Source organism: Narcine bancroftii, chromosome 7 (assembly GCF_036971445.1).
Source record: "Narcine bancroftii isolate sNarBan1 chromosome 7, sNarBan1.hap1, whole genome shotgun sequence".
NCBI lineage: Eukaryota > Metazoa > Chordata > Chondrichthyes > Torpediniformes > Narcinidae > Narcine > Narcine bancroftii.
Window position 1 is genome coordinate 10,804,550 of NC_091475.1, and position 13,053 is coordinate 10,817,602.

General features: G+C 39.1%; 2 long non-coding RNA genes across 2 annotated transcripts in view; both read left to right on the forward strand.

The window, feature by feature from the left end:
• LOC138739771 (uncharacterized) overlaps positions 1 to 1,376 on the forward strand; it is a 120,577-nt gene extending 119,201 nt beyond the window's left edge. The window contains exon 3 of the long non-coding RNA XR_011342406.1: positions 1,298 to 1,376. This is a non-coding gene — a long non-coding RNA (uncharacterized lncRNA). The remainder of the gene's footprint in view (positions 1 to 1,297) is intronic.
• A 1,879-nt stretch (positions 1,377 to 3,255) lies between these two features.
• LOC138739772 (uncharacterized) overlaps positions 3,256 to 13,053 on the forward strand; it is a 126,867-nt gene continuing 117,069 nt past the window's right edge. Inside the window, exon 1 of the long non-coding RNA XR_011342407.1 lies at positions 3,256 to 3,292. This is a non-coding gene — a long non-coding RNA (uncharacterized lncRNA). The remainder of the gene's footprint in view (positions 3,293 to 13,053) is intronic.

A 13,053-nucleotide genomic window follows, 5' to 3' on the forward strand; every position in this document is an offset into this window, starting at 1 on the left:
TCCTCCTTTGGTTCAGTTATCTCAGTGGGCAATACAGTTCCGCATCAGCATGAAACATTTTCTCTTGCAGGATAATCTCATCTGATACACAGCAGTTTTTTTTCTCTTTCCTTCAGTTTTTTCCCCGGTGTATGTTTATGTTTCAGTTTGATTTCTCATTGGAGATTCATGCAATGCTTGCATTTTGCTGCTTTCTCCTAGTTTTGCTTGGCACAAAACTGTGTATAAATCTGATTTTTACTGTTCAACGCGGTCATAAGTCTTAAACCCTGTGATGCTAGAGCTTGCAAGTCTTTGGCGCAGACTGTGGCTTTGAGGACTAAGGCCAGCGAATCTCAGGCCCCATTTGGTAAATCCATTGTATCTGCCTTAATATTTTCAGTGAGCTTCAAGCACTGCACAATGCTCTGTTAACCAACTCTGCAATAAACCCATCACCAACCAGTAGGATAATCATGTGTATACTCTGTCTTCAATTGGCTCACCACCACCACCACAAGATATTAGAATATGTGGCTAAAACCTGGACAAATAATATTTTATGTTCAAGTTTATTATCATCATATAATTGTAAAGGACAACTAGATGACATGGTGTTCTTCAGTCCTCGGTGTAAAAACATGCAAGCACATCTTTAGACATGGCACACCTATTTACAGGTGATTTATATGCAATGCACATAAAAAAAATAAATATTGTTAAATAATTGTAGATGCACAAAGGGATTGTATGAGCAGTTCATCAGTTACTCAGCATTCTCACTGTCCATGGAAAAGCTGTTTCTCAACCTGGTGGTTCTGGCTCTGATACTTCTATATGTCTTTCCCGATGGGAATAGCTGCAAGATGCTGGTAGTAGGGGATCCTTAATGATTTTGTGCGCCCTCTTCAGACAACGATCCTGGAAGATGGAATGGAGGGAGATTCCACTAATCCTCTCTGCCGCTCATATGATCCTGTGGATTGACCTCCGATCCATTACTTGACAGTGACCGTACCAAACTGTGATGCGGCCGGCCAGGTTTATATAAAGGCGAATGAGATATGAAGCTGGAGAGCATTTGATAGCTTGAGGCCCTTTTATCTGTCAGTGTAGTATTCAATGGAATGTGAATATCTAGGGCAGAAGTGAAGGAATACAGTGATCTGGGAAGGTCATGCAGGAAAAGCATTGCTTTTAACCAAGTTAAAAAAATTTCCACTAATTATCCTCTCTCCAAAAGTACCAATTGGTTCACTTTATCCTCAACTCCCTGCTTTCATTGAATATAATCATGTCTGAAATTATTTCTCTTAAGATTGAAGAACAGAGAAGTCCTACCGCGGACCTCACCCCCTAAAATGGCAGAAGGAGAAGAAGACGAAATGAACTGGCCCAGTGTGTAAAAGGAGATGACACAATTTTCTTGTTTATTTTCATTATGTGATGACATTGTTTAATGTATCGTATAGGTTGAACGTTGAGTGGGTGGGGAGGGGGGTGGGAAGGAGGGAGGGGAGGGAGGGGGGAAAGGGGAGAAAATGACACTGTATATTCAAGAGGGAAATGTTTATGTGTATTTTGGTCAGTATGGTTCATAGTGTGAAAAATAAAAAGATTGAAGATGAAAAATAAAGTTGAGTTCTTCAGATAGCTTTGGGAGTTCTTCCATTTAGAACCATAGAATTGTAGCACAGAAACTGGCCCTTCAGCCCATCTAGTCCCAATGACTTCCAGGACCATACCTCCCATGTGCCTATCCAAATTTTTTTTCAATGTCAAAATGGAATCTGCATTCACCATTTCAATTGGCAGCTCATTCTACACAGGTGTTTTTGAGATAGACAGCCATGTGATCAACGATAAGTAAGGTAAATTTGGCCATTGTGTTCTCATGGAAGTATGTTCAGCATCACAAATGCATTGATGGCATTCTGGCAAAAGGTTAGTTGATGTTCATTAAAGGAAGCGATCTTGAAGGCCCTGATTCCCTGTGGGGCCTTTCTCAGGGCACGGCAGAATCTCAGACTGATGGGATGCTAATTTTATAATGTTCCCAGATAGTCGAAGTGATTACATTTAATTTTCAATATGGTTCATCCTAAATGGGAGACAATGGTGGTCAACATCAGTTTGTAACTAGTCCTTCAATTCAATAAATAGATGGCCTGGCAGCTCAGGTTTGCTTTGTGTTGAAGTGCACTCCAAGCATACCAAACTGAGTTTTCATATATTTGATAACAAATTATAGTTTTAATAGGAATTCTTGGCAGTTTTGATATGTAGACCTTCTGTGAAGAGCTTCTATTTTTGAGCTTTCTTCAATGTAGATGGATGTATCTCAGTATACCTCCATAGATTTATTTACCTTTAAACCACAATGCACACCATACCTGAATGCAGATCATAGCCAATATAATTTGGATCAGACATCCCATATCATTCTATGATTTTGCATTGACACACGCACTTCAATTATCCAGTGGTTCTGGGTGGAGCCACTTACTCGCCTTCAGCACAACTCCAAGGGAGTTTATTTTCAGAAGCAATATTTTCTACATAACAGCTTTCGTAACTTGGAAAACTTAGAATGAAAGAGAAAATGGATGACGCTGACAATGTCAGGTTAGAGAGAGGATGTTGTATCTGATCTGCTTGAAGGAGGTGTAAATAGAGGGAGGAAAATGAGAGCAGAGTATTTCCTCCAGATACTTTACCTGCAATGAAAAATACACATTAATGTGTCCTAGCAGCACCAACACCACCCATGTCTTTCAGTCTCTCTTGATCGCAAGATTACTTTCTAAAATGTAATGAAACACAAAATTTGTCAACTGTAAAGGCACATAAGGAGGGCCAACCACATAGAGTCATCTCCCAGCCTTCTCCATCATGAGAGGAGTGTCTTCACTAAGGCAACTACACTTTTTTCTTTTGCTCTATTATAACTGGGAATGCTTATGATCTATTTTATAATTTAATTGAATTATATTTTATAATTTAATGTGTACTATTGTAGTTTTTTTATGAATTATCTGTTCGGCTAGAACAACTAAGTTTTTTGATGCTTATATACTGTAAATTGTACAATGTATGTGGCAGTAAACATTATCATTATTAATAATTAGTGCCATCAAGTCAAGTTCTCAGCATCCTCTGAAAGGAAAGCAATGTTACGAGTCAGACATTTAGAACTAACATATTGACTCAAATATCTGTAGATTAATTGTATCCAATATGAAAATGATTTGTGATATATTGTCTTGTAGGCTACCCTGGCATTTGGATTTCAAGGTGTGCTGTCAAATTACAGGTAAGCTTCTTAGAAACAGGTAGGTTTTGTTTCTTTTCCCTTCTCTCACTTGTTCTCTTGTTTTTAAAAGTGCTATCAATGCAACTAAGATTTTTAAAAAATAATTATCGTATGCAGTTGCACTATTTTTTTGTGCTCAGGGTTTACATAAGAAATGTAAAATGCCACATCCCGTGCATGCAGATTTCTGCATAAGTAAAAACTTTAAATGTCATTCTAATTTGCAAATGTTAGCAAAGCTGGATTCGTTTGTACCACTGAGTTAGCTATATCTCAACCAAATGAGTGGAGAATGAATATCATTGGTTTTGAACAATGACTACTGTTAGATGAAGAGTATGAAGACTTGGTATAAGGGATTCATGGTGGATGTTCCCCAAGCCATCACCACTCTCAAGTTCAAACAGTTAATCTCTTTAACATTTAAAATTGACTATTGGGCTAACTGGAGTTAATAAATCTCTCTAACTCACTCACTCTCCCTTCATTGTTTCTTTCTCTCTTTTCTCTTTCTATCATTGTTTCCCTTTTCTTCTCACTTATTCACATTCCCTCACTATCTTTCTCACTTGATTTCTTTGTCTCTGTTATGTTTTCTCTCATTCTCTGTCTCCTCCCATCTCTCTCATACACCTCCTCCTCTCTAATATGTCAACAAGGTTGAGGATGATTTGCAGTTCTGTGGGTTCCAAGGTGGGCTGATGAGGCCAATGTGGGATCTGCAGAATTTGCTATTGGTGGTGCTGGGTAATACTTGGTGGAGCGCATGGGAGGGTAGTATGAGAAGCAATTTAGTCTTTCCACTATCAAGCTTCCTTGTGTTGCTAATAAAGAAAAGGTTGGTTGTGGAACCATACTTGTGTCACTAGTTTCACAAGCGTGTGGGAATATTACAAAGGATATTCAATATTCAATCATGTCACTTAACAAAAGAGCTTTGTCTCCTAATATTCAAGTAAAACAACATATTCAGGCCCTGTTTATTTTAATGATCTCAGAAAATCTGTCATCACAACCAAATGCATGGAGGGAGAAAGTTTACTTTCATTTTTTTGGACTGTGAATTTAGAAGTAAGAAATATAAAGACAGTTTATTACCTAATAATTGAATCATTTTTTGACTTTCTTGAATGAACTCTATGCGCTCATTGAAAAAAATTGCTATTATTTACCAGAATTCTGTATGGCAGTTTCAAATCTCATGCACAGATGAGAAGCATTAATTTTAGTTTGAAAATGTGCTCTTTTTGATCACAAATGTTACTCCCAAATTATTTTAGGTATTAAATGATTTACACTCGAGTTACATTGGCGTGTATGTTTATTGCTAAGAATATCAATAAAAAGCATATTATACTGTGATACATTTTACAAACCATGCAGCTAATCTTTGAGAGTTAGATTTTTTGACATTTTGAAAAATTTCCAAACGCTATCCATCAGGATCCAACAACACATCATCCTGGATTCAAATTTTCATTATTAAGTAAGCTGTTGATTAATAAGTTTGTCATTATATCCATTGGGATTGCATCCAGTACCTTCAGAGATGAAGGGGTTGGCCTCTGAGGAGAGATTGAGTCCTCTGGGACTATATTCGCTGGAATTTAGAAGAATGAGAGGGGATAGAAATGTCGAAAATTATGAAAGGCGTAGATCAGTGTGTCCAGCAACCAGAAACAAAATCTGATGACTGTGGCCAACCTGGGTGTGGTGTTTGGACCAACGCTATTCAGACCGCAGGAGGAGACTGTAGCCGCAATTATGGATATCAAGTTTCAGAATATAGTTGTTGAGATTTTAATAGAAAACTACGAAAAGGTAAGTCTTTGAGGAAACATATTCCACTGATCCTCCCAAAACAGATTGACCCTGTATTGAATGTGCCCAGAAGTATTGAACTGCACGTTTCACAAACATTTCTATGACTGATTCCACCTGCATTGAATTCGCCCATCGTTATTGAATGAAGATCTACCGGGACCAGTGCCTGAAGAGGGCGCACAAAATCAGTGAACCGGTGCGGACTCGAAAGGCCAACATGGCCTGTTTCCGCTCCGTAAATGGTTGGTAAGTTGTTTCCATTGGTGGGGGGGAGACCAGAACAAGGGGGAATAGCCTCAAAATTTAGGGTAGTAGGTTTAGGACGGAGACAAAGAGAAACTGCTTTTCCCAGAGGGTGGCGAATCTGTGGAATTCGCTGCCCATTGAAGCAGTGGAGGCTCCCTCAGTAAATATATTTAAGACGTGGCTGGATAGATTTTTACATAGTAGGGGAATTGAGGGATATGGGGAAAAGGCAGATAGGAGGAGATGAGCCTAACATCAGATAGACCTTGATCTCATTGAATGGTGGAGCAGGCTCGAGGGGCTAGATGGCCCTACTATTGGTCCTATTTCTTATGCTCTTATATTATGTGAGATGCTGTGTCTCTAAATCACTCCTGCACACAGGTTAACGTACAGGCACCAAATGCTTTACAGTGTGGCAAAAATGTAACCATGTTTCTTTGAGGCCACAAAGATCTTAGCATTTTTTGTGGAATTTTGTACCATCAAAAAGTTTTATTAACAGTTTCTTTCTGTCCTCAACTGAAGTGCTCAAGGATGGGATGGATGAGGGGAGTGGTCAAGGGGAAATTGTGGAAAGTTTCAAATGAAACAAAAAGAGGTGACAATCAGTAATTAGTTTGTATAACAGCTATTTTCCGGTCTTGATTGTAAAAGAAAATTAAAGCAATTTCAATGTTTTAGTGGGCTGAATGTGAGAAAACAGTTCTACAGAAAGCAGTCGGCTTTCAACTATTCCTAGGTTAGTTTAAGATATCTTTTTTTGATCAACCAAATGGGGAGGCCCAGAATAACCTGGCAGCACTTTCTGAAATGTCTGCTCCCCTGACATGTTTGAGAGGTGGACCAGATATATTTTGTATCCTGCCCTTCTGCTTTACACCAAGGTCGGCATGTGAACTGTAACCCCATTCATTTTAATGGGCTTACCTACCCTTAATTAAAGATGACTGCTTGATTTATAATAATGAATATGTTTATTGTGCAATGTACATATGAACTGGTACTTATAATGATAAACTATAAAAGAAACTAATCGAATCACATTAAAAGAGACAATAAAGACATAAGAGAATTAATAATCACAGTAAATCCTAGTACAAAAGGTGACTTGCAATAGTGAAGATCATCCATGATTAGTATATCAAGGGATTTCATTTTATTATCTTTAACTATGCCTTTGCATTTTATGCTGCTTTTTAAAAATACTTTATTTTAATTCTGTGGTCAAACAAGTATCAAGAATTAACCATTTCAAATAGATAAATGAAAAAAATCGATGATACAGGCTGTCCGTGTTTCCAAACAGCCCCATCCCTCTTCCCTGCTCCCAAACAAAACCCCAAGATAGAAAACAGAAATTTTAAAGATACTTATTCTGTTCCTGAGTTTTGTGATGCTTTTAAATGATAGAGGGCCGGCTCAAGTCAAATGTAAAAAAATAGCCAAATTAATTCACAAATAAACCCAATTCCTTCTGTGTGTTGAGAAATCTAAATCATAATTGCTCTGATCTTGATTGTGTAAGCTTTTAAAATGGCAATTCCTATTGTGCACTGCTCTTCCATAGTATTCTGTGCAGAGAACATCACAACTGAGTATATGTTGATTCACTCCAGACATTATTTAATGAACTGAGTATTACTCTTTAAGATGTGAGACTGGAAAAATTTTTTATGTGATACTATTATTGCATTCTCCTGCATTCAACAAGCAGAGTTAGTGTTCTTATTGCAGCTTTATTGTAATGGCAAATATTCAGGAGCCATTGAAACAAAATACTTTAATGTCCACCTGATTGAGGTACCACTTGTAATGAATAAAAGCAAACTTTGCAGGAATTAACATAGCTGAGTCTCCGGAAAAGACAGAGTGGATTACTTCCTTTCTGAGGCCAGGCAGTGCTATCCAAAAGTCAGGTGGTATTGATAATGCATGGCTGAAAATTTTCCCATTGTCATAACTCTGGAGAATACAGCCCCTTTATTTCCTGACAGGAAACTGCAATCTAATATCTTTGTATTATTTTCATCTGATTCATGGCATATGAGAGCAAAATTTACTCTCAGCTCTGATCCAACACACTTGTTCATACCAAGTCGATATTTTTATACTTTTAGTAATAAAGACAGGAATCTAGTATGAAGATGTTTGGTGTTAATGTGGGAATAACATTGATCTGTGCTATTTTTTAAACAGTGGCATATTTCTTAGTTTAGGAAACATCCATAAAGAGGTCTTGCAGTTTGCAAAACCCGTATCTTCCTGATATTTTATTCAGAAGTCAGTTCCTATGTTGTTAGTCATTTAACCAGAGTGCACTTTTTGGAACCATTTCCAGAAATACAGTAATAAATTGAGGGGAGAGCATTGTGAAATTCTGGAATTTAAACATGAGGGAAGAAGAGGACCCATGTCAAAAATTGTGTGATAGATACCTTTCTCTCAGAAATTTGTTGACAGGTACATGGACGAGAGGTGTAAGGAGGGATATGGTCTAGGTGCAGAAGAATAGTTTGGCACAGACTAGAAAGGCTGAAGGGCTTGGGTCTGTGCTTTGGTTCAATGATCTTATTGTTTGTCCACTGGATATGTGGACTCGAATCCAGAGTTAGAGGGGTACTCAGTTGATTTATTGGCTGGATATGGATTCACACGTGGAGTGTGTTGATTGATCATTTGCCTGGGCAGCTTTCCTGAATTACTATTACTTTTAGGATGTCAGTTTTCATCGGAAATGGCAGAAAATAGATAATCTGCGTGGATCTATTGGACATTGAAATTCAGTAAATGAACAGCAAGGAGAATGAATAAAGTGTCACAAATGCACTAGAATCAAATGCAACAAATCCTTTTGGACCAGAGCAGCTAACAGGAAGAAAGAGTTGTAGATTTTCTTCACATCCACTGCCCACTCTCGATTCTGCATCAGTTGTTGATTTTAATAATCAAGACAATGGAGGACCAGCCAGTCATATTACATGAAGGGTATATATATATATTTTCATACAGAATTACAAACTGCTTCACAGTACAGTATAGATTAGCATTTCACTTTCTTTGGTGTATAGAGCTAGCACTGACTTCTGTCTCCAAAATAATGTAATTGGTTGCAAACAATTAGTTTCCATTTAAAAAACGTGGTTGTGATCTGTTTGGAACACATCTACATTATTCAGCTTTACACTTTGCTGTATAAAAATCAGAGAATGGGATCTGCCCTTAAAAACCCTCACATGGTAGCCAAAAATGGAGAAAAGAAGGAAAGAACACAATTTCTCTGGGGAAAAAAAAACCACTTGAGGTGCTTGTGGATGAGATGTCTGTCAGAAGAGAAAACAAGAAAAATGAATACAATTGTTGAAACTATGCTGTCACAAATGGATCTATCATGGTAATTTATATAGCAGTCTAATTTTTCTCTCTCCCTCTTCTTTCTCTTTCTCCCCATTCCCTCTTTTACAGTTTACCCATATTATATCATTGATTTTCCTTCATGACTCTTTTGCATATCTAATTTACATGGTAAATTAGTCCCAATCATGCATAGGCTGGAGGAGTTACAGAGAGAATTAGGCGCAGTGACTCATCAGATTAGAAGATAGGATTGTCACTGCAGCAAACAACACTTACAGCACAGAAGCAGGCCTTTCAGCCAAACTATTTGTCTGCCTAGTCCCATCTACCAGCACCCAGACAATAGCCCTCCAATCCTCTAGCATACCCTTCATCCTCTAATGTGTGGAGTAGCTATCATGTGACATCTTCAGTAGTTGGATTAACCAAAAATCATCCTTGTCTAGTTTTAGCACAGACTCATTGCAATCTGCAATGAGTTTTCCATCTGAAGTGCGATCTGTTGTGAGCTGGGAGCCTTTAAATGCTGTTTAAATTAAGACGTTGGCAGCAGCACTTGTTTTTAATGTGACTGCCAAATTGCAATTAAAATACCATTTCAATTCTGCGCCCCACTCCCGCACTGTCTATGGCCTCTTGAGCTGCCAAACCAAGGCCACTATTAAATTGGAGGAGTGCCACCTAATATTCCATCCGGGCACTCTCCTACTGGATGGCATTAACATTGACTTCTCTGGTTTCTGCTAGACTACTCCCCGCTCCCCCTCTCTTCCTTATCTTTCTGTTTCCTTTCCTCCAGCCCTCAACTCCCTTCCCTCTCCATTCACAGAGTCATCTCCCCTCTCTCTGTTTGCTGTTGTGGGCTCCCTCCCTCATCCATCTATCATACCTTGCTTGTGGGCCTGTGCTCCTCCCGCTTCCTCTCCCTCCCACCCACCCCCTCCCTTACCACCATTCTATTTAGGTGCTTCCCTACATTATGCTCATACCTTGATGAAGGCCTCAGGCCTGAAATGCTGGTTATGTATCCTTTGCTATATGAATTATGTTATTTGACCTGCTGAATTTCTCCTGCATTGAGTTTTTGCTTCAATCTTGGTGTCTGCAGACTTTAGTGTTTTATGCCATATTGCAATTGTTTTCTGCACCTGGGAGATTCATTTGGAAGCAGATCTGAAGAGGGCTGTTGTTGGTTATGCATTTGATGCTAGGGAAACATAGGATGCACTCAAACTGATTCCAACTGAACCTGATCATTCCATAGAAATATAGAAAATAGGTGCAGGAGCAGACATTTAACCTTTCAGACCTGCTCCACCAGTTTAACACACATCCTGTTCTCACTTTCTTATGATATCCCTTGATCTCTTTAACCATAGAACCATAGAACACTACAGCATAGAAAACAGGCCCCTCTACTAGTTCCATTGACCTGCTCCCATTCCTAACCCTTTAGATCTCTCCCATCCATGTATCTATTCATCTACAGCATGGCAGATGGCAGCTCATTCCATGCTCCCACCACTCTCTGAATGAATAACTTTCCCCTAATGTTCCCCCTAAACTGTTCCCCTTTCAGCTTAAAATTATGACCTCCCAATCTAAATGGAAAAAGCCTCCTCCAACCACTCTGTCTATACATCTCATAATCTTGTAAACTTTTATCAAATCTCCCCTTATTCTTCTTCGTTTCAAGGAATAAAGTCCTAACCCTGTAACTCAACTTCTGAAGACCTGGCAACATCTTGGCATATCTTCTCTGCACTCTTTCAATCTTATTGATATCCTTCCAGTAGTGAGGTGACCAGAACTGCACACAATATTCCAAATTTGGCCTCACCAGTATCTTAAACAACATCAACATCACTTTCTAACTCCTATACTCAATACTTTGATTTATATAAAGGATAAGGTGCCAAAAGGTTTCTTTACAACCCTGTCCACATGTGACACCACTTTCAAGGAACAATGTATCTGTATTCCCAGATCTCTGCTCCTCCGCACTCCTCAATGGCCTATCATTTACTGTGCGTGCCCTACTTTGGTTTGCTGTTCCAAAATGCATCACCTCATACTTGTCTGCATTAAACTCCATCTGCCTTTTTTTTGGTTCATTCTCCCAGTTGGTCCAGATCCCTCTGAAAGCTTTGAAAAATCTTCCTTGCTGTCCATAACGCCTCCTATCTTTCGTCATCAGCATTCTATCAACCTTAATATCTAGTCCTCCTTGAAAGTATTTGCTGACCTAGTTTATCTTTCATTGTGGTAGAGGATTCTACGGGTTTCAGCCACCCTCTGGGAGAAGACTTTTCTCCAGGTTTCAATTCTAAGTAGCACATTCCATATCCTGAGGCTGTGACCCTTGGTTGTAGAACCTCCAACCATTGGGAACATTGTCAATTTTGCCATTGATGTAATTTCACCTAGAAATGTGTGTATTCTAATATTTGCATAATTTTCTGAGCACTCATTAAATATATTACTTAATAACAATAACTTTCTTGTCTGCAAAATCCTCAGCATTGATTGAGTTGGGAGTTGGGAGTTGAGTTAACATTGGGAAATGGAAAATTGACGGCATGGAGACTGATAGGTCATTTAAGATTCACAGATAACCCAGTCATCCTTTGACTGTAGAATCTAGGCTGCTAACTTGTTTGTTCTTGCCACAGCTTAGGTGTGTTTTCAGCAACTTCTGTTCTGCTTTAGTTGTAGCAGATTTTATTTTAGTCAGACCATTGATGGCATTTTTAATAGTGGCTCCCCTATCTTTCACATAAACTTTGTTGAATCTTTCAATACTGCACATCCATCGGGTTTCTGTGAATCTGCCAATGAAGAAAGTTCCCGGCAAATTCTTCTTAATCTTCACTGACAAAAAAAATTTGTCCATCTTAAAAAAATTTCACCCATGCCTTTCCAGAAGATTTTCCGTAAAAGGACTCAACAGAAGCCTGTTTTTGCAAAATAATAGCCATGTTACACACACAAAAAAAGAATAAATATTTTTATCATAGGTACAGTCTAGGTAGTCCTCAACTTACGATAGGGTTACGTCAAATGTCGAAAAAATCGTAAGTCGTAAAAGGGCATTGGGATCAGTGTCAGGACTAACGTGGGGCTGTGGGGAGGGACTAGGGCAGTGGGATCAGTGTGGGGACCGACACAGGGCTGTGGGGAGAGAGCAGAGCAGTGGGATGACTCACATGGGGCTATGGAGAGAGAGCGGGACAGTGGGATCAGTGTGGGGTTAGGGTTAGTGTGGAGACTGACATGGGACTGTGGGGAGAGAGCGGGACATGGGGCTGTGGGGAGAAAGCAGGTCTGTGGGGATAAAGCGGGGCAGTGGGAAGAAAGCAGGATATTGGGATCAGTGTGGGGACTGATAAAGCACTGTTGGGAGACACTGAAAATTCAAAGTACAGTACAGATTTGAACCATTCGAAAAATCGTGAGTTGGACCATCATAAGTCAGGGACTATCTGTAAACCTTTGATGTGGCACAATTGGCACTCGAGCAGTGCCAGTGGCTGATTTAATGGACTATTGATGCAATTCTCTAGTCTTTCTTTGGCTTGGCTTCGCGGACGAAGATTTATGGAGGGGTAAAGTCCACGTCAGCTGCAGGCTTGACACTGTTAATTCACTTTTTAAAGATGTTACACAGTAGCATAATAAATTGCCCAATGGCACGGTTCGTGTAGCGGTTGCAGAGCTATGACATCACCAGCGACCCAGATTCAAATCTGGCTCTATCTGTAAGGAGTTTGTATGTTTTCCCCGTGTCTGCCTGGGTTTCCTTTGGGTGCTCTCATTTCCCCTCACCCTCCAAAAACATTCCAGGGTTTCTAGGTTAATCAGAATATTTAGTCTGTATGGGCTTGTAGGCCAGAAAGACCTGTTCCTGTGCTAAATGTCTTAAATTTAAATTTAAAAAAAAATGCAAATTTTTAAAGAAACCAATATGTTTAAAGCATAGCAATTGCTGCGTGTAAACAGAATGTGGAAAGAACCAGGAGAGTTTAAAGGTGTTATTGGAGAAGGGTCTTAATATGTTTAAAAGAAGTGTGGAAGAAGAACCCTGGTGAGTTGAAAGGGAATATGGCAAAATAACCGAGCGAGCCAGATACTTCACCACTGTGATTTGTCAATAATTGGAGTGTGGATGATTGGAGTTTTACTGTACTAAACATTTATACTTCCTTGAAACTATTATTTCTTTCTCAGTGCTGGCAATCAGTTCACACCAGCATTTATACTTCCCACATTCTTCTCCTTGTTTTTGCCATCTCAAGTTATCAATATAACCCTTATCCTTTTCTTCATCGTATGTT